At 38.7% G+C, this 25,257-nt stretch overlaps 1 protein-coding gene across 7 annotated transcripts in view; it reads left to right on the top strand.

The window, feature by feature from the left end:
* The first annotated feature begins 38 nt into the window (after positions 1–38).
* Positions 39–25,257, top strand: part of LOC107151504 (zinc finger protein 573) — a 157,678-nt gene continuing 132,459 nt past the window's right edge. Inside the window, exons 1-2 of one of the 7 annotated variants that reach the window (XM_048791094.1) lie at positions 39–171; positions 5,435–5,541. The gene's annotated coding sequence lies outside the window, so the exon portion shown is untranslated. Of the gene's footprint in view, positions 172–204; positions 1,528–1,907; positions 2,249–2,443; positions 5,542–25,257 lie in introns of those variants that run through there. The other 6 variants (XM_048791099.1, XM_048791092.1, XM_048791091.1 and 3 more) reach the window with 6 other exon arrangements.

The following is a 25,257-nucleotide window of genomic DNA, read 5'->3' as shown; positions in this document are numbered from 1 at the left end:
TCTAGCTCCAAACCAGAAGGCCGTATGCTCTGGCTCTTTCACTCGGTCCAAGGCTTCGCGCCGCTTCTAAACGACGGGACCCGGAGGATCCTGGACTTTCGTTTCTTTTCGGACTGCGCAGGCGCGCGGGGAAACCGGCGCAAATCCGCCCCCGCTGGGGAACGAGGGAGGGTAGGGGGGCTCCACTTACTCAGTGGGGGAGAGAAGGTTGGCGTCAAAAGGCCAGAGTGAGCCGCAGTGGCCAAATACTTAGGACCCTAGCTGTGGTCGGGACCAGCAAACCCCGGTAGCCGCGAGCGTGGTCCAGCGCGAGACGCTCGGCCTGTGGCGTTTGCTGAGTGACCGCCGGGGTCCTCGTGTGCCAGGCCCAGCAGGGGACCGCGGGGTTGTGTCTCCGTGCTTGGGGCTGTTTCTCAGCGCGTGCCATTCTTTGGGTGGGGGACTGGGATGTGGTGGACCTTAGAAAATGTCATATAATTCTGCCCGATTCTGACGCTGGTGTTGGGGTCTCGGATATTTCAAGCTGTGTCTCGGTCTGTGAAGTTTCCGAGATTTTGTGAACTTGGCTCTGTCTCATCCTATGCTATTTTGGGGATGGTCTGCCAGGCCAGCGGCTTCTGGTCCTTGTTTTCCATGAGTTCTGTTTGCGGGTGTGGCGAAGAGCAAAAGGGTGACAGAGAGGGGCCAGAGAGAATGTCCACGCGTTTCTGCCCTTTTCAATGTTTTATTCACTCAAATCACCTAATACATAAATCTATAGGTTCTTAATCAAGAAAATGACAATCCTAATGCTGGGCATTGCGATAAACAATTCAAAGCAAACAATTCTATGTTAACTTCTAAGCACTGCAAACATAATCATGACAGACCTATTACAGACATTTCCTCTGCACGCTAAGCGTAAGTGCTAGATTTCAAAGTCTTAAGTCTTTGGTCTTAATTCCAGCAGATGCACACTCACTCAGACCCCAGCGATCAGATCAGTAACCAATAGAGGCTTCCCCTTGGGGTGATGTTGACGGCTTGCTGAGGAGATGGTTGTAAGGAGACTTCCTTTTCTCACCAGAGTCAAGAAGCTGCTGGAGAGTTTGAGAGCAGTGAGGACAAAGAAGAGGTTTAGGCAGATGTGAAGGGTTGCGATGTCAGTCCAGGTCCTCATCAGGCTCTCAGGCTTTGTGTGCATCGGTGTCGGCTGGCTTGAATGTCTGTTCATTTGATTCATATAAATATAAAATTAGGTTATTTAATTTAATATTTATATTAAATTTGGGGAGCTTCTGCTCATCCTTTGGGTCCCTATCAACTGTTACCAGCTTTCTTAGTGACATCTTTCATTCTTAGAGTTAGGACATGTGGTTTGGTGATTTCCGCCCTGATGTCACACTTCTGACTCTTATCAGGGTTATAACAGATGACATGTGACTTCACCCTAACTCCTACCTGACTTGTGGAAAGTGACTTGCTTTTATCAGGCTATGTCTGATTGACACATTGGAGGGCTCCGTGACTTGCCTGGTGAGACTGCAGGTTTGTTTTAAGATGTAACTGCTTAGGCCTAAAGCCATCCTTATAGGGGGTCACTGTGAGACGAGTGCTGGGATTTGGATATTCCAAATCTGGCCATTAAGTATGCCCTCAGACTGTGATGCTGTGATTGGTAGGCAAATAATTACTGACTTAAAAAAATGTTGGAAAGGAAAAGGTCTCATTTTAGTAGTTTGAAATACCTTTAGAAATAAAATTATTCACTATACTAAACAATAGACTTCTTTTAAAACAAAACAAAAACCTCTGTTCTCTTCTTTCTCTTTTGACCACCTCTAAATATGGTTATTGTATCTCAATTGTTGGTTAAGTCAGTATGGAGTACATTAAATTTTTGTTTATCAAAAGTTTTATTTTTTTGTATCTGTTGCTACTTTCCAGAAGTATTTGAAACACATAATAAATGTTCACGGATGATTTTTTTTTCAATTGTTCAAACATTCAAGTAGTATTTCAATCCTTCATTCTGTGGCTCCAATTGTATTGTAACTTGAAATTTAGCTAGTTTTTTTTTTTTAAGTTCTTTTTCCAGTAAATTTCTTAAGATGCATGTGCTATATAAATAAGTTTTTATGTTTCGTTCATAGCAAACGTCTTTATTCTACTATCCTACTTTGCCTGGATTTGAAATTTGGAGACGTCACTTCATAGTTTTCCAGTAGTAGTGCAGTCAAGTCTAATGCTGTCTATACAGGTTCCAGCTGTGAGAGTTTTTTACTTTTTTCTTCTTTCTTCCTCTTCCTCCCCTCTTTTTTTTTCTTTTTCACAATCTTCTCTACTTTTGATTTTTTTCTCTTAAGGGAATTTTTATTTAATGGGAGGACATTTTGTGAGTTTTGCCTCTAAATTTTTTTCTTCCTATTTTTTAAAAAATTTTATTTTTTAGCTTTAAGTAGACACAATATCTTTATTTTTATTTTTTATGTGGTGCTGAGGATCGTACCCAGTGCCTCACACATGCCAGGTGAGCGTGCTACTACTTGAGCCATATCCCCAGCCTCCCTGTTTTCTTTATACCTTTGCTTTAAGAATTTTGACTTTGTAAAAAAAATGTTTTTACTATATTCTAGCTTCATTATTTGATCATTTCTAATTTCCAAAAGCACTTCCATGTTCATTTCTCTTTTCTGTCCAAATCAAATTAAGAGAATGGAGTTAGCATCACTGACTTCCTAATGTGATGAACTAAAAAGGAAAAGAGAAGGAAAAAAAAAAGCTTATTCTCTACCTTTTATATTGGAGATATATATATATATATATATTAAGCTGCTTAGGGCTTCACTAAGTTTCCGAGGCTGGCTTTAAACTTGCAATCCTCCTGCCTCAGCCTCCCAAGCCTCTGGGATTATAGGCATGTGCCATTGCACCCATACCCTTATATATTTTTAATGAATCACACAAGAGTAGGTCACATCACTTTTGTCTTTCATGACATTGACATTATTGAAAAATACTGGCCATTTATTTTGTAAAATATCCTTAAATTGTGTTCATCTAATATTTCCTAATAGTAAGATGCATGTTGTGGTGCTTTGGCAAGTATATTATGTGCATAATGCTTTTTCCTTTTTAGTTCATCACATTAGGAAGTCAGTGATGCTAACTCCATTCTCTTAATTAAGGTGTTCTTGCAGCTTATCCACTGTTCAATTATCAAATTCCCCTTTATAGTAGTTCAGTGTTTTGTGGGAAGGTATTTTAAAATTATGTAAATATCCTTCCTCTTCAAACTCTTACCCACTAATTTAGCATCCCTGATGATGAGCCATTTAATGTCTACAATGGTTGTGTTGTGATTTTCTAATTACTTTTCTTATTATAGTTAATAGTTGACATTTTACTATAAGGAAGATTTTTCCTTTCTCAGCCATCATTTTATGTTATTCAATGAATTATAACCTGTCTACTTCATTTTGAAGCTTGGATTACCTAATAATTGGCCACTGGGACCCTCTAAAGCTGGCTATTGTATCCTTTTGATAACCCCCTGATACTTTTTACTATTTCCATACATTGTGGAAAAAAAAAAAAGTTTCAGGCTCACCTTGGACTTTTAGTTAACTAGCCTAAAGTGTGGAAAGTAAGACAGGGTACTAAAATAAAGTTAAAGAAATAGAAAGGAGCCATATTTCATCTACAGATCAGATGAAGGATTTTACGGTTAAGTGATATTAAACCGTCATATTTTAAAAATCAGAATTGTTTATTAAAATGTATATTTTTTAAAACTCAATTAAGAAATTAAATATGTTTACAATTTTTGCACTTAAGCATAAATGAGACATGCATTGTTGATATATCAATGGAAGCAGAAGAAAACTATTTCATAAAGTGAAAGCATAAGTTAGAGGTAAAAACTGAGTAAATAAATGGAAAAAATTTTTGACAATGGAGACTGTGGGCTACAAGAAAGAAAGATGTTTTGTTATGGACACTGAGATAATAAAGAAATAATAGAATACAGCATATTTACTGTGGTGCTTTGAGATAACTACTAAAAATTGCCTATGTAAACTAACAATATAGATGAAGGTAAGGTATATCAAGGAAATTCCTACTAAGGCAAATGACAGAATTTTTTTTTTTTTTTTGATGGTGCTGGGGTTCGAACCCAGGGAAACTTGTGCATGCCAGGCAAGAACTCTACCAACTGAGCTATATCCCCAACCTGAGTCAAAATTTTTGAATAAAAAAGATGAGGATTCATCTTAGCATCATGTGAACCAAAATTCAAAAAATATAAAAATGCTTGTAGTTAAGTATATAATAACCAACTTCTTCTTTCCTCAGCCATCTATTTTCTCTCCTTAGAGAACAATACTGATTTAGATTTTTACATATCCAAAGATTTAATATTGACTATCAAAAACAATTTATGTGTTTCCATCCATATGGTGTCCTTCTAGAAACACTGGTGCAAGTTTACTTTAAAACACTGTGCTATTAAAATAGTTTTATATATTATTAAAATAAATATATTTTCAGGGCAGACATAAAATTATTTTTGTAATTTAGAAACATAGTTAAATAAAAAGAGTTGAAGTTGATAGATGGGACAATGACACTTTTTTTTTTTAACCTGTTCCCAATATATCTGGAGTTGACTTGATTCTTGTTTCTTAAGAATTTTCAAGCTGGGCATAGTGATGCACCCTTGTAATCCTAGTGACTTGGGAGGCTGAGGCAGGCGGATTGAAGTTTGAAACCATCCCAGACAATTTAAGCATTAAGCAACTTACTGAATTACAAAAAAAAAAAAAAGTGCTGGGAATGTGCCTCAGTGGTTCAACCCCCAATAGGAAAAAAAACAAACAAACAAAACAAAAAAAACCTCTTTCATGTTCAGGTCTGGTGAGATCAGGGCTATTTATTTGACAAGTGCTGTTTTTTTTTTTTTTTTCACTATTTTCAACACTTTACTTCTCATATTTTATAATATATGTCTAATAATATATGTCTATAATATATGTCTACCTGGAATGGGTAGTTTAATTTTTCTTTTTCTTTCTTTCTTTCTATTTTTTTTTTTTTTTTTTTTTGAGCTGGGGATTGAACCCTCGCTTCCTGCATGTAAGGAAAGTGCTTCACTACTGAGCACTACATCCCAGACCTCAGTTTTTCTTTAGGTGTGTCTAATCTGGTCTCACATCCATCTCTACAATTCTTTGCTTCATATTTTGAATGCTTGGGGTATTTGTCTGGGAAATCTTTCTGGTTCTGGTTTTTATTTATTTATTTTTTTAAGTCATAAAGGGTTCTCATTTCCTGTTCCATTCCCTGACATGCCCCTTCCCTATGTCTCTTCACCTGGCTGTTTTCATGTTCAGGTCTGGTGAGATCAGGACTATTTGACAGGTGCTTTTTTTTTTTTTTTTTTTTTTACTTCCAGGAAAAACTAATATCAAGACTGAACTTTATGTCCCAGGAGAAGCAATATTGATCCTTGTCAAGACAGATGACTGCGGAAGATTTACCAAGTGAACATAGCAGTGTCAGGTAGGAAAGGGATAGGCATGGAGCAGGGTGTTTCTACCAGGAACCCCAAACTATAAGCTTCAGTATTCACCTGGCAGCAAAGATCCAATAGCTCCTCTAGACAGTGCTAGTGTGCAGGGAGGAAGCATATGTCAGCAGGATGGAGAATATCCTTGTGATATCAGAAAGCACCTGAAGTGTTTTTTAGCACCTGATTGGTTGTTCTTTCCCGTGCAGGTTGCCTGGTGCTTTGTTCCCTTAGCCACCTCAAACCGACCTAACAGCATCTATGGCTCTATCTCATCCCCAGCCTAGAGTACTGCCACCTCCACAGGGTCTGCTTCCTTTGTCCTCTGCCTTTGTCAAGGAATGTACTGGTCACAGGATCACTGAAGTTTTGGTTGACACTGCCATTCCAGGATTTGAGCTCTTTATCTTGCCTTCTTAATGGATTTTGTTTCTGTCCCCATCTGATCCCATTATCAGCTATCCCAGGCTGTACTTGGATCCACAGAGGTATACAGAGTGTCTGTGTCACAGTGTATGTGGTCAAAAAAGTGGTGTGGTGGCTGAGGTGACCCAGAAGTATAGTGACTTTAGCACCAAGTAGAGAAAGTCAGCCTTGCCCGCCCCCTACCCCAGCTTCCTGGGGGCCCTACTTGATGTGATTGGCCATTGGCCTGAGCTTGCATCACAATGACCACCAGGGTTGCTAAGCAACTGTCCCCAAGGATTTGAAGAACAAGAGCTTTCCTGCCAGTGTGAGCAGGACATAGCTCTTGCTCCTTTGTGAAGAACTAGTCCTGAGAACTCCTGATGTTACAGTGGATGGCTGCAGATCCTGGAAGTACATGGGGCCACCCAGTAAGGCTGAGGGAAATCTCACTGTGGTGCCTCAACACAGGCCTGGTACCCCTTCCTCAGGCCTGAGTGAGGATGTACCTGTGAATATCCCTAGAGTCTGCCCTGGGCCAAGGGAGAGTGGGACTGCCTGTGAGCCTTGTGGCTGCTGTTTCCAGAGGAGCCCCAGCATGTGGATCAGAGCCTGTAGATGATGGTGCTGCCTCAGTGTGTGTGTGTGTATGTGTGCATGTGGGCACTTGCCTGTGTGTAGATCTTCTGGCGATGGATGGATCCTGTGCCTGAAGCTTGAACTTCTCTGTTGTCCATGCTCTTTCTCCTGACCTGATAATACTTTGTGTGCTAGTGTTTAGCTCTGGCACCATGTATGTTGCAAAGTTGCTGAGGCAGGTCTTGTGTCAGGGTTTTTTTTTTTTTTTTTTTTTTAATTTTTTATTGTGGGTTGTTCAAAACATTACAAATTTCTTGACATATCATATTCCACACTTTGATTCAAGTGGGTGTGTCAGGGTTTTTTAGCCTCCCGTTTCCTCCTGACCTGCGGGAGAGATGGGGAAAGCACGCCCCGACCAGAAAGGTAAAGCCCTCCCTTCCCTAGGACAATCAGGTGGGCCAGGGAGAACAGTCAAAGCAGGATCTCATTTAATGAGAAAACATACACAGCTAATATAATGTACAGGAGCCAGTCAGGATAAAGGTCAGCAGGGTGGGGAGAATTTACATCTACACCCATCCTACAGGCAGTAATGTCCGTGAGGGCAGAAGGGTTCTGAGCCTATCCTAGAGGTGGTCCGATTCTTCATCACAACCCAGGGCAATGCCTTCTGGCTAATCGCTAGGTGCTCTCTTAGCCACATGTGGCCCCAGGACTGGGAAGCGGGTGCAGCCAGCAAGTTAAGTTTCCTCTTTTCTGATGCAACATGCCCACATTACATCATGCCCTACAGTCTTGAACTTATGATCCTCCTGCCTTGGCCTCCTGACTCACTGGGATTGCATGTATGTGCCACTGGCTACAAACTCATTTTGAAGTTACAGAAAGGTATGAAGACAGGTCAAAGGAAGTGGTTCTATCTCTAATCATACCATTCTCTAGTGTTAGCTAATGTCTTAACTCATGATTTTAATGAGACCAAGAAGAAAGTGGCTTGGGCAATATTACTAACCAGAATGCAGACTTTGGGGATCCATATGGCAGGGTAATGCTATCTCCTCAGCTGCTTGTACTCTTACATTTTTCCTCAGTCCTTCCTCATCTTCCATAAGCTTGGTGGACTTTCATTTTAGGATACCCTTCAAAAGAAAAAAGGCTTTCTATGGAAAAGGGTGATGTAATTCTTTGGTGTCAGTTCCATCGCTCTCAGCTCAGTAACATCTATTTCTTCTAGGCTGATGCAATCATCCTAGAGTTCTAGCTTGGTATGTTCGTTCATTCATATATATATATATATAACTTGGGTTTTCATTGCCAGTCATGCAGTTGAGTGATGGAAGTATTGTGACATGGATCCAGCACTAGTTGTTCTTTGCCTTCCTTATTTTTTCCCTTCACTTTCATTTTCATTCAAATTCATTGATGTCTAATTCCAATTTAGGTGTCACTTATGGCTTATGAGCACTCAACCTTCTCTCTTTCATTGTTTTCATAGAAGGGTCAGTCCTTGAGGTCTTAAACGTGATGGTTGATCATTAGAAATCCCCACATTTATTTTAATATACTCTCTTGGCTTGCAAGGCCTTGGGTAGGCCTTCAGTATATACCTGGTCCTAGTTATGGTTTTCTTCTTCAGCCTTCCAGGTTTTCATTTTTGAGGATGAAATTCTTTGTATCCACCAACATGCTGTTTAAGTAGGCAGCAGCCCTGCTTTCCTGCTCCTAGGGCACATATGGTAGAGAAATACACAGAGGTCAAAGAGAGAAGCCTTAGGAGCCTAGAGGCCTTTGGCAGAAGTAACCTGAACAAGCCCTGCCCTGCCCTTTCACTGAGCCCCCATATTCAAGGCAGAGCAGTACCTCCTACTTTTCCTACTTTCCAGTGAAAGGTCAGCCTTGCTTTTCCCTGGGAATAGACCCTCCCAGGAAGTAATCAATCACCTACTGCAGAGAGTGCTGACTCAGGAAGCTTCTGTGTAAGAAGTGTACATGCCTGTTTCAAAGAAGTAAGGGTAATACCTGCCAGCTGCTGTGACCTACCTGGAAGACTATGCTCACCAAAGCCAAGCCAGATACCTGAGTGGGTTTTTTTTTTTTTTTTATGGAGGAGTGTGGATATCAGGGGTTGAACTCAGTGACACACAACCATTAGCCACATCCTGAGCCCTGTTTTGTATTTTATTTAGAGGCAGGGTCTCACTGAGTTGCTTAGTGCCTTGCTGTTGCTGAGGCTGGCTTTGAACTCATGATCTTTGAACACTTCTAGAGTAGGGAACTTACTTGTCACATCTAAAGGTGGTTTTCATGTCACAGGCAGGAACTTCTACTTGACATACTCACTACTAAACTCAGGGAACTTCCATCCCTGCCCACCAGATTATATCACTGCCCCATCTGACTTCATCTCCACCCAGGTGGTTCTAGATCCAGATCAAAGTCTAGCAACTGTGGTGATAACCACAAGTGACCCACAGCTCTGGTAAATAGATCTCTGAGAACTCAGAGGACCTCAGCCTCTCATGTAAGCCTCTGGTAGTTCAAATGTGCCTTGAACCCCTTGTGTAGTTGCATAGATAACAGGAAGCACTTGCATCACAGTGGTCACCTGGGTACTGAGTCATGAGTCACTCAGGGTATGTGTCAAGCTCAAACCTCTGTGGCAGTGTGCAGGTGCAGGTTATAGACATTGCAAAGGCACCTGGCTTTAGAATGTGCATTTTAGTGGGTCAAAGCAGGTGGTTGAGTTCAGGCCACAAAGGTGGGATTGGGAGCCTTGTTGGGTCTGGGTGTGGTTCCTAGCATTGGGACTGCATTGGGGATGTGCATGTGACTCTCTTTTGGGGAGTCTTCTTAGTGACTGCACATGTGCTTTGGGGCTGTTTTTCTCCCCAAAGTGATTTAGTGCTTGGGAAGACCCCAGAGCCCAAGGAGCTATGTGCCTAAGTACTGGGTGGGGCAAGTGCACTTCTTCTGGGCCTCAAGTCTGTGGGCCTCTGGACCTTATCTGTTACTTCTTTTGCCTTGCAGCTGTGTATGTGATATTTTTTTGGGGGGGAGGGGGGTGTCACTGTACAGTGACAGTGTCCATCTATATCCTGAGTAACATCAGATTCTGGTTTGGCTGCTAGCTACTTCCTATGCACACCTTCTCTTCTAATTTCCGTTCTTGATTGAGGAGGCAGTACCCAGCATAACTGGTACCCTGTTCAACCCCCTTCCTTTTTCTCTACAGTCTTCTACAGTTTTGTCTTTGGCCACCACCCATTTACTTCTTTTGGTTCTTTCTCTTTCTCTACCCTTTTTAGGGTTCTAAGTGCCTTTTCTTTTTCTTTTTACTTTCTTTTTTTGGTACTGGAGATTGAACCTAGGGATGCTTAACCACTGAGCCATATCCCCAGCCCTTTTTATTTAATTTTGAGACAGAGTCTGGCTAAGTTGCTTGGGCCTCATTAAGTTGCTAAGGCTGAGTCAGCTTTGAACTTGTAATCCTCCTGCCTCAGCCTCCTGAGCTACTGGGATTATAGGTGTGCATCAACACACCTGGCTCTAAGTGCTTTTTTAAAAACTTAAATTTATTTTTATATTGCTAGGTGTTTCTTAAAAATTGGAGTCAGCTCTTCATTCTTTAATCTCTATATATTGCCTCTGAAATGTTCACCATCTCTTATCCTTCTAGGATCCCAGTTCCATGTGCTATAATTCATTACTATATACCTTATGCTTATACTTTCTCTTCACTATTTCTATTAATTTTTTCCTCATAAAATGACTGGATGTTATGTCTTCAATTCTAGTAGGTTAATTTACCCTTCAACTGTATTTAATATGTTCTTCAACATGTCTGTTTAATTCATTTTCTTTAAATTTATGTATATACCCTTAGTAGCCGCCACCTTCCTCCTCCTCCTCCTCTTCCTCCTCCTCCTCTTCTTCTAGGGATCAAACCCATGGCCTCACACTTGTTAAGCAGTCTACCACTGAGCTAAACCCCAAACCCCTGTATTTATTTTTCATAAGAGTTTCTATTCTTTACCAAAAGCATAATGTCCTTTAACATATAATTGTAGTTATTTTTGTATCCATCTGGTTTCTTTAAATCAGCTTTATTATGGTATATGTCAAATGATGCACATCACTTTTACACTTTTACACACATAAAGTTTTCATGTGTTTTGACAAAGGGACCTAAACATAGGGTACATTCACAATTGCTACCTCAAATGTGGAAGCAATGCTTTAGTCCTCAAACCCTTATTGTGAGTTGCCAAAGGTTCATTAGGAAATGATTCATACTGCTTTTTAAATTTAGAGAAGGAAGGGCCAGTGGTATTGGCTGAGGAAAGAGTGTATGTGCAATTTGGATGGAGAGCCCAAGGGCAAATTAGTAAACCTCAGCATAGGATAAGCTCAAGGACTTCTTGGGATTGTTCTAGCTGCAAAGGCGAAATAGTAATAATTAATAATAATAACAATTACAATAAGAGGAAACAAAGAAGGATCCTTTCAACATTATCTCTATAATACATGTAACAAAAACCTGAAGGGAAAGATACATGGGTAACATCAGTATTTCTCATTCACTAAATGATCTGAAGGTATCTGATTTGCATCTTACCCCGCAAGGTTACAATCAAGTCTTTTTTTTTTTTTTTAAGAGAGAGAGAGAATGAATTTTTAATATTTATTTAATTTTTTTTTTTTTAGTTTTTCGGTGAACACAACATCTTTGTTTTTTGTATGTGGTGCTAAGGATCGAACCCAGGCCACACGCATGCCAGGCGAGCGTGCTACCACTTGAGCCACATCCCCAGCCCCACAATCAAGTCTTTTAGATAGAAGCAATCAGTTCATTGTAGGAGCTCAGTTTAGTGAAACATAACCAGCCTTCACTGTTATCTTCTCATTCTACATACTAAGAAAACCACTTATCTGACTTAAGTTTCAACAGCCATTCCATACACCTGTTCCCCCCAACCTCCAAAGTATTCTCTCTCTCTCTCTCTCTTTCCTCACCTCCCCTCCTTTTTTTTTTTTTTTTTTTTGTGTGTGTGTGTGTGTGTGGTGGGGGCGGTGGTACTGGGGATTGAACCCAGAGCCTTGTGCAAGCTAGGTAAGCATTGGAACTAGATCCCAGCCCTTTTTATTTTTTGAGACAGGGTTTGACTGAGTTGCCCACGCTAACCTCAAAATTGCACTCCTCCTGCCTTAGCCTTCTGAGTAAGTGGGATTACAGGTGTGCCCACCATGCCTGCTCCTACTTTTATTTTCTTATAGAAATTAGAAAATAACTCTTATCAGAATTAATTCTGCTTCTTATCAGAATTAATTCTGCTTCAGTGATTTTTTTTTTTTTACTCTTACCCATTCATCACCTGCCAAGGCTGAATACAGACCAGGTTTACACTTTCTGAGCTAGCATGAGTTTACCAAAGATGAGAAATCCAAGTATTTCCCATATTGAGCTGTGCTTGGTGTTCTGTGCTGTCATGTCTTTGTCTGCTGTGCCTATGACCTATGAATTGGGAAGTAGATGGCAAGGGATATTTTATTCTGGGGAAACTATGCATAGAATTCAAGGTAGTTTTTGAACTCTGGAAGAAATTACAGATTTATTTTCATTCGGTTTTGAAATTTGACATGCTTTCTTTTATGAATGAGGACAACAAATCAGTTATTAGAAATACTTCATTGCAAGAAGAATCGTGTATCTTCATGTCACATTACAGTGTTAAAGATATCTTAAGATATCATTTGTATTTCATTACCTTAAGATATCATTTATATTTCATTACTTTGAAACTTAGTAGTTAATAGATTTATTCCATATTTTCTGTATGTTGATAAACACATAAATTGCAAGGCCTCAAATTTAAAAAAAAATTTAGGAAAGATATTTAAATTGTTTAATTTTTAGTCATTTGTACATTACAGCATATATTTTAAAATATTCCTGTCTGGCATAATGGCATGTCGCAGTCCCAACTACTAGGAAGGCTAAGACTGGAGGATCACTTGAGCCCAGGAGTTTGACGTCAGCCTGGGCAACTTAGCAAGACTCTGTCTCAAAAAAAAAGACAACAACCACAAATTGCTGACTATCACAGGCTTCACCAGAATGCCAAAAAGAGTTCATTGCTGCAACCTGCATGGCCGAACCCTAGAGACAGGCAGAGGCAATGTGGGATTAAGAAAGACACACAAACATTTATAAAGAGAAAGCTGGGACCAGGTGGGATACCTTCCTTTGATGGAGGAATAGTGACCCAGAGCTGGCATAGCATGTTTATTATGTAGATTTTATTATCAAAAGGCTATTTGTGGGGGCTGGGGATGTGGCTCAAGCGGTAGTGCGCTCGCCTGGCATGCGTGCGGCCCGGGTTCGATCCTCAGCACCACATACAAACAAAGATGTTGTGTCCGCCAAAAACTAAAAAATAAATATTAAAAAATTCTCACTCTCTTAAAAAAAAAAAAAAGGCTATTTGTGGGAAAGTTTCTGCAAAGTAGGGAGGCTTGAAGGCTATAGCACTTGCAAGTTATTTTGGTTATCTTGTTATGCTCAGAACTCTGTTCCTGGCAGCTGGTGTCTAAACTCAAGGTCAAGACTGTTATTGTTCCATGCTTTGCATGAAACATTCTGAACTTTTGCACAGAACTTCCTCAGGCAGGGTGCTACCATAGCTCCTGGGCCATCTCATCCTGCACCTTTACACAGAATGTTCAGGGCAAAGTGCAGCCACAGCTCTGAGGCAGTCAAAGACCATGGTCCAAGTCTGCTTTCCACAGTTGGTGGAACAAATAAATTGAGACAGTACATGTATGAACAAATTCTATAATGAATAAGTTGTGCTTAGCCTTGTACTTGGTGAATTTCTTTCTTGAGGACTATGAAAATGGTCATGACCTAATGAAAATTAAGAATTTATATGTGCTACTTGCTGATACATAATAGAAAAACATGCTGTGAGTTTGAGTGGTATGTTCCTTAGCAGTTTATTTTAAGTGGTAGACTATATTGATAATCTGAGATTTTACTTTTTTATGGATATAATGAGTTTAGCATAATCTATTTTATGAATATAACTGTTTAATGTAGGTTGCTTTAGGAGACGATCCTGTACTGCGGGGCGGCCAGCACCCTGCCAAATTTTGTAAGATTTTTCTATCCAAAGGCCTAGCAAGCCTTCCTGATTAGAAGGTGATGAGCCACCTGAGAAAATGAGAGAAAAGAAATAAGAGTCAGAGACCAAAATTAGGTTCAAAGAGGAGCTGGAACAGAACAATTAGAAAATGGCTCCAGTACTTTATTTAAGGGAGAGTACATCAAAGGCAGAGATAAGGTTTCAGCGGGAGGAGTCTTGCTTCCAGGTGTGCCAGGGGACTTGCAGCAAACAGATTGGCATCTTGGCAAGCCACACCCACCTGAGCTGTGTGGCTATGTAGCTCCAGCAGGTCCAGCGGGTCGCCCCAACTCCAGTGCAGTGCTGAACCTGGCAGAGCTAAGGAGGATATCACGTGTACTGGGCAGTGGCAAATCAGCAGGAGTACCCCTAGGAGTTCCCAGATCCCAGACTTTCCTAGTCAATGGCTTCCGTGTGGATTGGGTTCATGCACATTTCACAGATGGCTCCTAGCAATCCTCAGATACATTTATTGAGGCATATGATAGGAATTAATTTCATTTTTTTTTCCAGTTTATACCTGTTTATTGAGTAGAGAAGTCAGCCAACAGGAATTCATTTCTTTGTAAGATTTCTCTATCCAAAGGCCTAGCAAGCTAACCTACTGGGATTTGTGAGCCTTTGATCCAGGGTCACTTAATTTTGGAATGCTGAGTTGTTTAAAATTTAATAATATTTAAGAATAAGAACAAAATTTTTAAAAATAATAGTTGTTCAGCACTTATATTCTAGAATACATATTAAGCACCTAACATTAATTTATGCTGTTTCCCTTCTTCAATTGTATTGACTACTGCTGCTTGGAAATTATAAGACAGTAGAAAGGCATTTAATGTGGAAGACTGGTAAGAAAAAATAGCCAGGAACATTCTGGAAAATTAATAAGAGTAATGCATGATGCTGGGTATGCTGGCTCATGCCTAATCCCAACAGCTCAGGAGGCTGAGGCAAGAGGATCACAAGTTCAAGGTCAGCCTCAGCAACTTAGTGAGGGCCTAAACAACTTAGTGAGACCCTGTCTCTAAATAAAATATAAAAAGGGCTGGGGGGCTGGGGTTGTAGCGCAGTGATAGAGTGCTTGCCTAGCATGTGTAAGGCACTGGGTTCGATCTTCAGTGCCACATAAAAATAAACAAATTGAAAAAAAAAAAAAAGGAAGGGCCACACTGCCACTTAAAAATATATATCTTTTTTTTAAAAAAAGGTAATGCATGGAGTGGAGCCTAGACCTGCCAGCTATCAATGCATTTTATAATGTTGGGAGTCCAAAATAAATTTGATTATGATGCAGGAAGAAATTGGTAGATCAACAGGACAAAAGAATAGTCAAGAAACAGACCCAAATACATACTGGAACTCAGCCTATGATAAAGTCTGCATTTAAAATTGTTAGGACAAAGGTGGACATTTTTGTTTGTGTGAGCTAGTGGGGATTGATGCCAGGGCTTTGTGCCTGTTAGGCAAATATGGATATATAAGTAGATAGTGCTGAGACAACAAGGTAGCTATCTATGAAAAATAATATTGTAAATACCTAAAACTCTGATTAATTAATTACATTTTAAAATCTGACCGTAAAAGAGGAAAACAAAAGATTTTAAAAAATATATTCAAGTGGAAAAAATGATCTCTAAATATAATACCAAAACAGATACCATCCAAGAACAAATTGATAAATTTATATATAATCCCCAATTTCTCAGTTCTAAGAAATCAAAATAAGATAAATAATAGACCAAAGTCTGGGGGGAAAGTTAATACCCCTCATATTCAGAAGTCTTAAGCAATTAGAAAAATAACCCAACACAAAATGACAACAAAAGACATTTCACAGAAATTGTAAGTGGTATTTAAAAATAGGAAAACATAGATAAAAATGGAAAATTAAAAATATAACATTTGCCACTTAACAGGCTGGCCAAAATCAGAGTTTTAAAAATTGTTTTGAAAAAAGTATGGGGAAATGGGCACTCTACTACATTGTAGAAAGGAATGTAAATCAGTGAAACTAAACAAAGGAAATTTGGCCTTTTATGTATTCATTTATTTATTTATTTTTGCTTTAGTATATTGAACATCTTTCTAATATGAACTATGAGAAAATAATTCTAATTCAATGGAAGAGATGCTGAAAGATTCAAGATTAACATCCATTATTAGCATGTAAAACTGAGGGAAAGATCAATGACTTATGCTCGTAGAATCCTGCCTCCATGGGAGACAGAAGGGTCAAGCCTAAAGCCATCAGTGGGAAAGATGGGCTCTCAGAGCAGGGGTTTCTGGCTAGAAGCTGTTCCTTACTCACTAGGTCAATTTTTTCTCCTAGCCTCCCATCAGGCTGAGTCTCTAGGCTAAGATGGTGGAGATCATGTTAGCTGTAGTAGAGAAAGGGAGTGATGGGCTGAACCCAGTGGGAGTGCCGAAAAGCTTCCCGAGTCACATTTGGCTTAGGCTTCTTCTCCAGGGAAGATGGACAGAGGGAAAGGAGGTGATGGAACCAAGTGAGGGCTTGGCACAGGGCTCTGGAAAGTTCAGAGGAGCTGGAGGCCCAGGTGGCAGGACAAGCCTGGATAGATAATGGCCATGAGAGTCTGCAATGCCCATACAATGGACAGCAGTCCAAACCCTATCATGCATAAGCAGATGGAGTCACATGGGGGATGACAAAGACTTGCCCTAACCTGTCTCCCATGTGGGACTGAAATTTGGCCTTTGAAAAACTGCACATATGCACTGACACAGCAATTCCACTTCATAAATATAGCTTTAATATATTTGCATATGGACATTAGCAATATATACAAAGATAGTCATCTCATTTTTATTTCAAGGGATAAAAATATTTATGTACCTCAATAAGGGACTGACTCAATTAACTAATAACACTATGCAGACAGAACACCAATGAGGAAGATGTTCTGTATTTTCTTTTTTAAATATTTATTATTTTGTTTTAGGTGGACACAATATTTTATTTTTATGTGGTGCTGAGGAGTGAACCCAGTGCCTCATAGTGCTAGGCGAGCACTCTACCGCTTGAGCCACAACCCCAGCCCCTGTATTTTCTTTTATACATTTCATTTTCAATAAAGATGTCCTCAAGGAAATCAGTTTTCAAGAATTATAAAATGTAGTGAATTTTTAAGAAAAATTTTTTAGTTGTTGATGGACCTGTATTTTATTTATTTTTATGTGGTGCTGAGGATCAAACTCAGTGCCTCATACATGCTAAGCAAGCACTCTGCCACTGTCTACAACCCCAGCCCAAATGTATGTTTTTTTTTAATCTTTGTTTTATTTTATGTGGTGCACCCACATGTGAGGCAAGCACTCAACTTGTCAACTCTTAATTTAACTAAGCTCTTAATTTAACTGAATTTTGCTTCCCACTTTATATTTGTGTTTAATCTATTATTTTCTTTTTTGAATTTTAAATTTTTCTATTATCAGATGATAAATGATGGGCTGGGGTTGTGGCTCAGAGGTAGAGTGCTCACCTAGCATACATGAGGCACTGGGTTCGACCCTTAGCACCACATAAAAATTAAAAAATAAAGATACTGTGTGACCACCTAAAACACACCAAAAAAAGAAGATGATAGATGATTTCCTCATCGATTTCAGCTTCCTGGAAGCATTTCCTACTAGAGGGTACGATTGCATTCCATAGGTTTTCAAAGGTGAGATTTTTTTTTTCATAAAAACTTCATTTCCTTTAGAATGTTTTCTTTAATCAGTGGTTATTCACAAGTATTATTTAAAAGTATATTTCCAGTATGGGGGATATAAAGCAATTGCCTAGCCCTGGGTTCAATCCTCAGTGCTGCCAAAAAAGAAAAAAGAAAGTATATTTCCAAACATATGGAGAGACTTCTAGTCATATGTAAGAGATGTTTTGTATAATTTCAGTCATTTGATATTTGTTCAGACTTGCTTTATGGTTCAAGGTACAATAAATAATTTCTCATATAAAAGAATAGTTTGAAAGTTTGGGGAGGTCTATAAATATCCACTCTCAAGTTTTTTTTTAATTTTTTTTAGTTGTAGTTGGACACAATATCTTTATTTTATTTATTGTTACGTGGTGCTGAGGATCGAACTCAGCGCCTCGCACGAGCTAGGCGAGTTGCTCTACCACTGAGCCACAACCCCAGCCCCTCAAGTTTTTAAATACTAGTGAATCAAATGCTTATTCTCTAGTTTTTCTCCCTTCTTGAAAAAGGTATGTTAAAATCAAACTGTAGATTTAGCTTTTTTTCTTTTTAGTTCTATCAACCTTTGCTTTTTATTTTTTTTTATGGAGGCCATGTTAATAGTTATGTACAAATAGAGATTATCCATATTCACATTTTCATCTTTAAGTTCCCAGGATACAGGCCAGGAAGCAGCTGTTCTCCCATAAAGCTTCAGTCTCTATGGGTGGGTGACAGTCCCTGGCCAAGTAAATAAAGCTCTCATTGATTTTTAAAAAATATTTATTCTTAAGTTTTAGGTGGACACAATATCTTTATTTTACATTTATGTGGTGCTCAGGCTTGAACCCAGTGCCTCGTGCATGCTAGGTGAGTACTCTACCACTGAGCCACAAGCACAGTCCCAGCTCTCATTGATTTGAATTCGGACTTAGAGTGTTTTCTGAAGCGGCTCCCCATAACAGTAACAGGAACTCCCAGTAGTAAACCCCACCAATTTGAGAACGCCTGGTTCATGTGGTATCCTCCCTAGCTCCAGCTCAAGTTCAGCACAGCACCAGAGATGGGGTGACCCACTTGAGCCACACAGCCTCTCAGAGATGGGTGTGACTGGCCAAAATGCCAGTCACCCTGCTTACTGCAAGACCCCTGCCACACCGAGAAGCAAACACCAAACCAAGACTCCTCCTGCTGAAACCTTATCCCTGCCTTTGATGTACTCACTCTTAAATAATCAGCCATTTTTCAGTCATTCAGTTCCAGCTCCCATCAGGACTGGAAGACACTCCCCTTTCACATCTAATTTCTGGCTCTGTTTTTATTTCTTACTGATTATTCCTAGGCCGCTCACACCTCCTGAGCAAGAACCTTCCCTCTCGTGATGCTGGTCACCCAGTCAATCCCTTTCACCCACCTTGCAGAGAAGCAGTACTCCTGCTGCTTTCACCAGAGTCACAGAGCAACTAGAAATGCAGCCTTCCTCTAGACCAACATTTGAATTCTTTGCTTTTTCCTTTTTAAGTAATTATCTTTGACAAAATTTTTCAAAAAAAATTTTAAAGAGATATTGGCTTTATTCAAACTTTTTACTGGCCAGGGAATCAACCAGAAAACTTTACATTTTTTAATTTTTATTTTTTGTAGTTATAGTTGGACACAATAACTTTATTTTATTTTATTTATTTTTTGTGGTGCTGAGGATCAAACCCAGGGCCTTGCATGTGTGAGGTGAGCAATCTACTGCTGAGCCATAACCCTAGCCTCTTCACATATTCTTATAAAATAGTTTATTCTAGATATTTCAAATTTAGTGGTAACTCCAAGGAGTTACAAATTTGCTGCCTGAAATTTTTCTACTTATTCGCATTGTTACATTTCTGTCATTTATTTGTCTTGTTCATACCTGCCAAAATCCAGTCTATATAATAGTTTCTTTGAAACAGCTTTTAGATAAAATTCATTATTTAACTGTTCAGTTTTTCTTTCTTTTCTTTTTTTTTTTTTTGGTGGCATTTGGAATTAACCCATGGTTGCTGTACCATTATTCCTCACAGCCCTTCATTCTCCAAGCCAGTTCCCAGGTTGTAACTACCAAATTTGTGGGAAATCTACAGATCTTCACTCACATAAATTACTATAATTCACTCTCATGAAAATTACCTTGTGTGCTATTCAATTAGACTATATAACAGATAGATTAAGGAATGAGGTATTTTTAAAAAACTTATAGCAGGGCTGGGGAATATAGCTCACTTCGTAGATTGCTTGCCTGGCATGTACAAGGCCCTGGGTTCAATCCCCAGCACCACACACACACACAAAAAAAATTATAGCAACTCAAGAGAGGCTGAGGCAGGAAGCTCACAAATTTGAGGCAACTTAGCAAGACCCTGTCCCAAATTAAAAATAAGGGCTGGGGATGCAGTTCAATGGTAGAGCTGGAAACACTGTTCCCCTTGTCTTCACTGACTAAATTTCCTTCCTGGCATTTACCATTTCCTTTTCCATTTGTTTTTGGGGGCAAGTGGCCATGAGCTAGGTATTTAGAATAAAGAGAGGGATATACTGAGTCTCAAAGGAAAAGCCCATGATCATCTGGGATGCAAAAAGTGCCCAAGAACAACTAACTCTAAGGTGCATGTCCTTGACCCGTGTCCTTATAGAAAAAGGGAAATGTGCAAGCACAGGGAAAACTGGTGCAAAATTGTGCAGCTCCACCCTGGCTCCACCTCCAGTCCAGCCCCTGAAAACTGCCCCTCTGTAAATACTGGAGCTTCTACTCAGGGAGGTAGTGGTGGTGGGGTGCTTCTCATTCTTATGAAATCCCATATTGTCCCTTGAATGTGCATCTACTTCCTAAATGGCTATGCCTTTGACTGGCATGTGCTGAAATTCTTGTTTGCCATGTATATCAGGAACCCCACTGGTCCCCATTTTCTCTGGGACCTCCTTGAACTCTTCTTCAGGGATATCTCTTCAAGTCCCATGACAGCTGCTCTGATTTTTTAGGATTCATCAAGTTGGACTTCTGGCCAAGGACTCCAGTAACAGTTTCGTTTTTTTCTAACATTTATTTTTTAGTTTTAGGTGGACACTATATTCTTCCTTTTGTTTTTATGTGGTTTTGAGAATCAAACCCAGTGCCTCATGCATGCTAGGCGAGCACTCTACCACTGAGCCACAACCCCAGCCCCTCCAGTAACAGTTTCTATTTGCCAGTAACTCTTCCAAAATCTTTATCTGAATTAATTCATTTAATCTTCACAGTAAAAGTCAGTTATCTGAAGCACACAGAATTTATATATCTTGGAAATAAAACATAGGTAGCAAACATTGAAAATACAAAGAAGCTGGAAATGATTCATATTGTAGGTAAAAGCTTTTCTACATTCATAAATCCAACATGGTTGTTTCCCATATATATTATTCTCTATAATTATGATGTAATCAAACAACTACATTTTTATTTTTTCATTTTTCTATGTAAATCCTGATACTGAACAAATTGTGAGTTATGAGGCAAAGGAAATTTACATAGTCACCTTTTCTTCTCTTACAAATTGTTCTATAATGGACAGCTGGAAAATTAATAGTTTCCTACATTAATCATATTATAAATTATATAATGTTGAGTTTGAGAATAGGTCTTTACACACACCTCACTTTAATAATGCTCCTCCCCAGTATACATTCTATTATATAAAAGGAGAGAGAAATTGAGCATGGTGGTACACGCCTGTAATCCCAGCGGCTCAGGAGGCTGAGGCAGGAGGAAATGAGTTCAAAGCCAGCCTCAGCAACATAGTGAAGCCCTATACAACTCAGTGAGACCTTGTCTCTAAATAAAATACAAAATAGGGCTGGGGATGTGGCTCAGTGGTTAAGTGCTCCTAAGTACAATCCTTGGTACCAATAAATAAATAAACAAAAGGATAGCTGGATGCCAGATGAAAGTGTTTCTTACATTTCTGATACTTCTAATATTTCTATCCACAATGTATTTGTTGATGTTAAAAAAGGAGTGTTGAAGACAATATTTGAATACACAGAATTTCTTACTCTGTGTGTGTATTCTATGGTACTTTTTCACCTGTGAAAGACTACATTCCTTACATTCATATGGTTTCTCACCCGTGTGAATTCTCTGGTGTTGAGAACCATCAATAAAAGACTTCTTACATTCTTTACATTCATATGGTTTACCACCAGTGTGAATTCTTTTATTTTTAGTTGTAAATGGACACTATAACTTTATTATTTTTTTATGCAGTGCTAAGGATCGAACCCAGTGCCTCACATGTGCTAGGCAAGCACTCTACTACTGAGCCGCAACCCCTGCCCCACCTATGTGAATTTTTTGATGTTGTGTAAGATGTGCTCTCTATCTAAAGGCCTTCCTATTTTCCTGACATCCTAAGGTCTTTCCTTAGTATAAGTTCTCTGGTGTTGAATAAATGTCGATTAACAGAGAAAAGCCTTCTCACAATCTTTACATTCATAGGATTTTTCCCCAGTGTAAATTTTCTGATGTTTATTCAAATTTGAAAGCCAAGTAAAAGTCTTTCTACATTCATTACATTCCTAGGGTTTCTCACCACTGTAAATTCTTCAAAGTCTATTTAGATGTGCACTCTGCCTAAAGGCCTTTGCATTCCTAACATTCATAGGTCTTCTCATTAGTGTGTGTTCTCTGAGGTTGAAAAAATGTTGAACAAGAGATAAATGCCTTCCGCTCTGCCTGTGTTCATAGGGGCTTTCACCAGTGTGAATTCTATGATGTTGAATAAGAGTTGAGAGATTATAAAAGGCCTTCCCACATTCTTTACATTCATAGGGTTTCCCACCAGTGTGTCTTCTCTGATGTCGGCTAAAGTCAGAAACACAAATGAAAGCCTTCCCACATTCTTTGCACCCATATAGTTTCTCATCAGTATATTATGTTCAGTAAGGTGGGGATATTTTCTAAAGATTTTTCCACACAGCTAGTATTTATAATTTATTTGATTTTTTAAAATACAGGACAGCGGAATGCATTACAATTCTTATTACACATATAGAGCACAATTTTCATATCTTTGTATGTAAAGTATGTTCATGCCAATTCATGTCTTTATACATGTACTTTTTTGCATTACAATTCTTATTACACATATATACCACAAAATTTATTTGATTATTAAGTTGGAAGTTATACACAGATTCTCCATCATATTCCTTTTTTTTTTTTTTTAAGATGATTCTTTTTTTTTTTTTTTTTAATATTTATTTTTTAGTTATCGGCGGACACAACATCTTTGTTTGTATGTGGTGCTGAGGTTTGAACCCGGGCCGCACGCATGCCAGGCGAGCGCGCTACCGCTTGAGCCACATCCCCAGCCCTCATATTCCTTAATATGCCAGTAAAACTGTTGATGTTTCATCTGATTAATGTAAGATATAAAGGCCTTTTTACACATTTCATCAACTTTGCCACTGATGAATTCTTGCCTGTTGGGTGAGGTTTTCACATTTTTTCTGTGCAGTGTTTCTTTCCAGTGTGAACTGTTTGATTTAGAACAAGAGATGTAGGCTGAATGAATTTGGTTGCTACTTTTTCAAATGTGACTCTCACATGCCAGAAATAGTCTTCTTTAGATTCCTGTTTTTGCTCAAAGAATTCCCTGCATTTCCAATCGTCTCCAAGAAAAAAGTTCCTCAAGGCAAGAACTTCTCTTTCCATTATTTTGTATTTTAACAATTTATTTTTAAAAATGTCATTTTTTATAGATAATACCTTAGTTTCATAACTGGACAGCAAATCTGAAAGAAAATAAATATCCTGTTTTAGGAGAAATTAAATTTTATATTAGAAACAAAGAGAAAATAATGCTCTTAAGAGGTAAATGGATTTAGATAACTTTCAAATATTGACATTCACTTTGGAAAAAAATGGAATGGTTGGGGCTGGGATTGTGGCTCAGCAGTAGAGCACTCGCCTAGCACGGGTGGGACCCGGGTTCAATCCTCTGCACCACATAAAAATAAAGGCATTGTGTTGTGTCCATCTACACCTAAAAAATAAATATTTTTAAAAATGGAATGGTTATATTAATATCAGATAAACCAAACTTTAAGATAATCTATATGATCAAAGATAATCTTATCATAATGATAAATGGTCACTTCATCTGGAAGACTTAGTGATCAGAAATGTATAGGTTCATCATAGCAGAGACTCAAAATATACAAAGCAAAAATTGACATAAATCAAGAAATAGACAATTTCTACAATTCTACAACTCTGGTTGGAGCAATAACTTATAGAACAAACCAACCTCAGCCCCCAAAAAATGTCAGTAAAGAAATATAGAAAACATAAATAACACTGTCTAACAGTTTCAACTAGTAGATATTTATAAAACATAACATCCAAAACTCCAGAAAATGTGCATTCTGTTCAAGTGCACATATGCATTCAAAATAGACCATATGCTGATCCATTAAAGTTTTAATACACTAAAAAGGACCAAAATCATGCAGAATATGTTCTTTGATCACAATGAAGCTAAATTTGAAATAACTAAATATCTAGAAAAATCTCCCAATATTTCAAAATAAACAATATACTCAGGAAATAGAAGATATTTATAAATGAACCATAACAAATTTAGAGCATATTCAAATGTGTGTAATTTAGCTAAGGTAGTACTTAGACATCTATAATTTTAAATGTTTATATTAGAAAAACACAAAACAAATGATTTAAGTTCTGTAAGACAATAGAAAAAGAAAAGCAAAATAAACTCACAGTCAATAGAAGCAAATAAAGACAAGAAGTCAATAAATGAAACTCATAAACAGAAGAGATACCAGAGCCAAAAGCTGGTTCAACTGAAAAGATCAACAAGCTTCATAAATCCCTTAATCAAAGTGATCAAGAATAAAAGAGAAGGGGCTGGGATTGTGGCTCAGTGGTAGAGTGCTGGCCTAAAACGATCCAGATCCTGGTTAGATTCTCAGCACCACAATAAAAATAAAGGCATTGTGTTGTATCCATCTACACCTAAAAATAAATAAGTATTTTTTAAAAAGAATAAAAGAGAAGAAAAACACAAATATAAGGAATAAAAGAGGATTTCTAAGTACAAATCCTAAAAGAAATAATAAAAATAATTAAGTAAAATAGATGAACTATTTCATGCCCATAAATACAAAAAAGGGGGAAAAACTGATCCATTCCTTGAAAGACACAAATTATCAAAGATCAAGAATAGGTGCCATGAATAGTTGTGTGTCTTATCACCAAAGATGATTTGTGGTTAAAAAAAAAAAAAGAAAGAAAGAAAGCAATTGCCCCAAGTAAAAAAATGACCCAAATGGCTTCATTGGTAAATTCTACCAAGTAAGGAAGAAATAATACCAGTTCCACACACCATCTTTTCTAATATAGAAATGACTCCCAACTGTCGTGATCCCTTGCCCGCAAGGAAGACGCAACTCAGGAATCTTCTTTCAGCAGTTTATTCAGGCCCTTGATAGTTCTTCTTCTTCCCTCGGATGCCCCTCCCAGCCTTAATAAAGCATCTCAAGCCCCAATGCAAAGCTGCCACATGGAGCTTTCTCATAGGGTGGTGAAAAATCATGTGCCAACTCTCCCAAATAAGGAGTTGTTTGTCACAGACCACAGCGGAGCCAGCGCCATCTTGTAATGGCGACCATAGTCTGCACGAACGGCAGAAGCGGCTCACCACAGTTCCCCCTTTCTGTTTTCTTAAAACAATACAGGCGAGAGTAGAGGTCCTATCCCACTGTGCAGAAGTGGCTGCATAGTATGGCTCAGTCTTAAGGAGGGCCCTTCCCCAGATCCGAG

This window comes from Marmota marmota, unplaced genomic scaffold, assembly GCF_001458135.2.
Source record: "Marmota marmota marmota unplaced genomic scaffold, marMar, whole genome shotgun sequence".
NCBI classification, from domain to species: Eukaryota; Metazoa; Chordata; class Mammalia; order Rodentia; family Sciuridae; genus Marmota; species Marmota marmota.
Note: the sequence above shows the minus strand (reverse complement) of the source record. Positions and strands in the feature narration are given on the sequence as shown.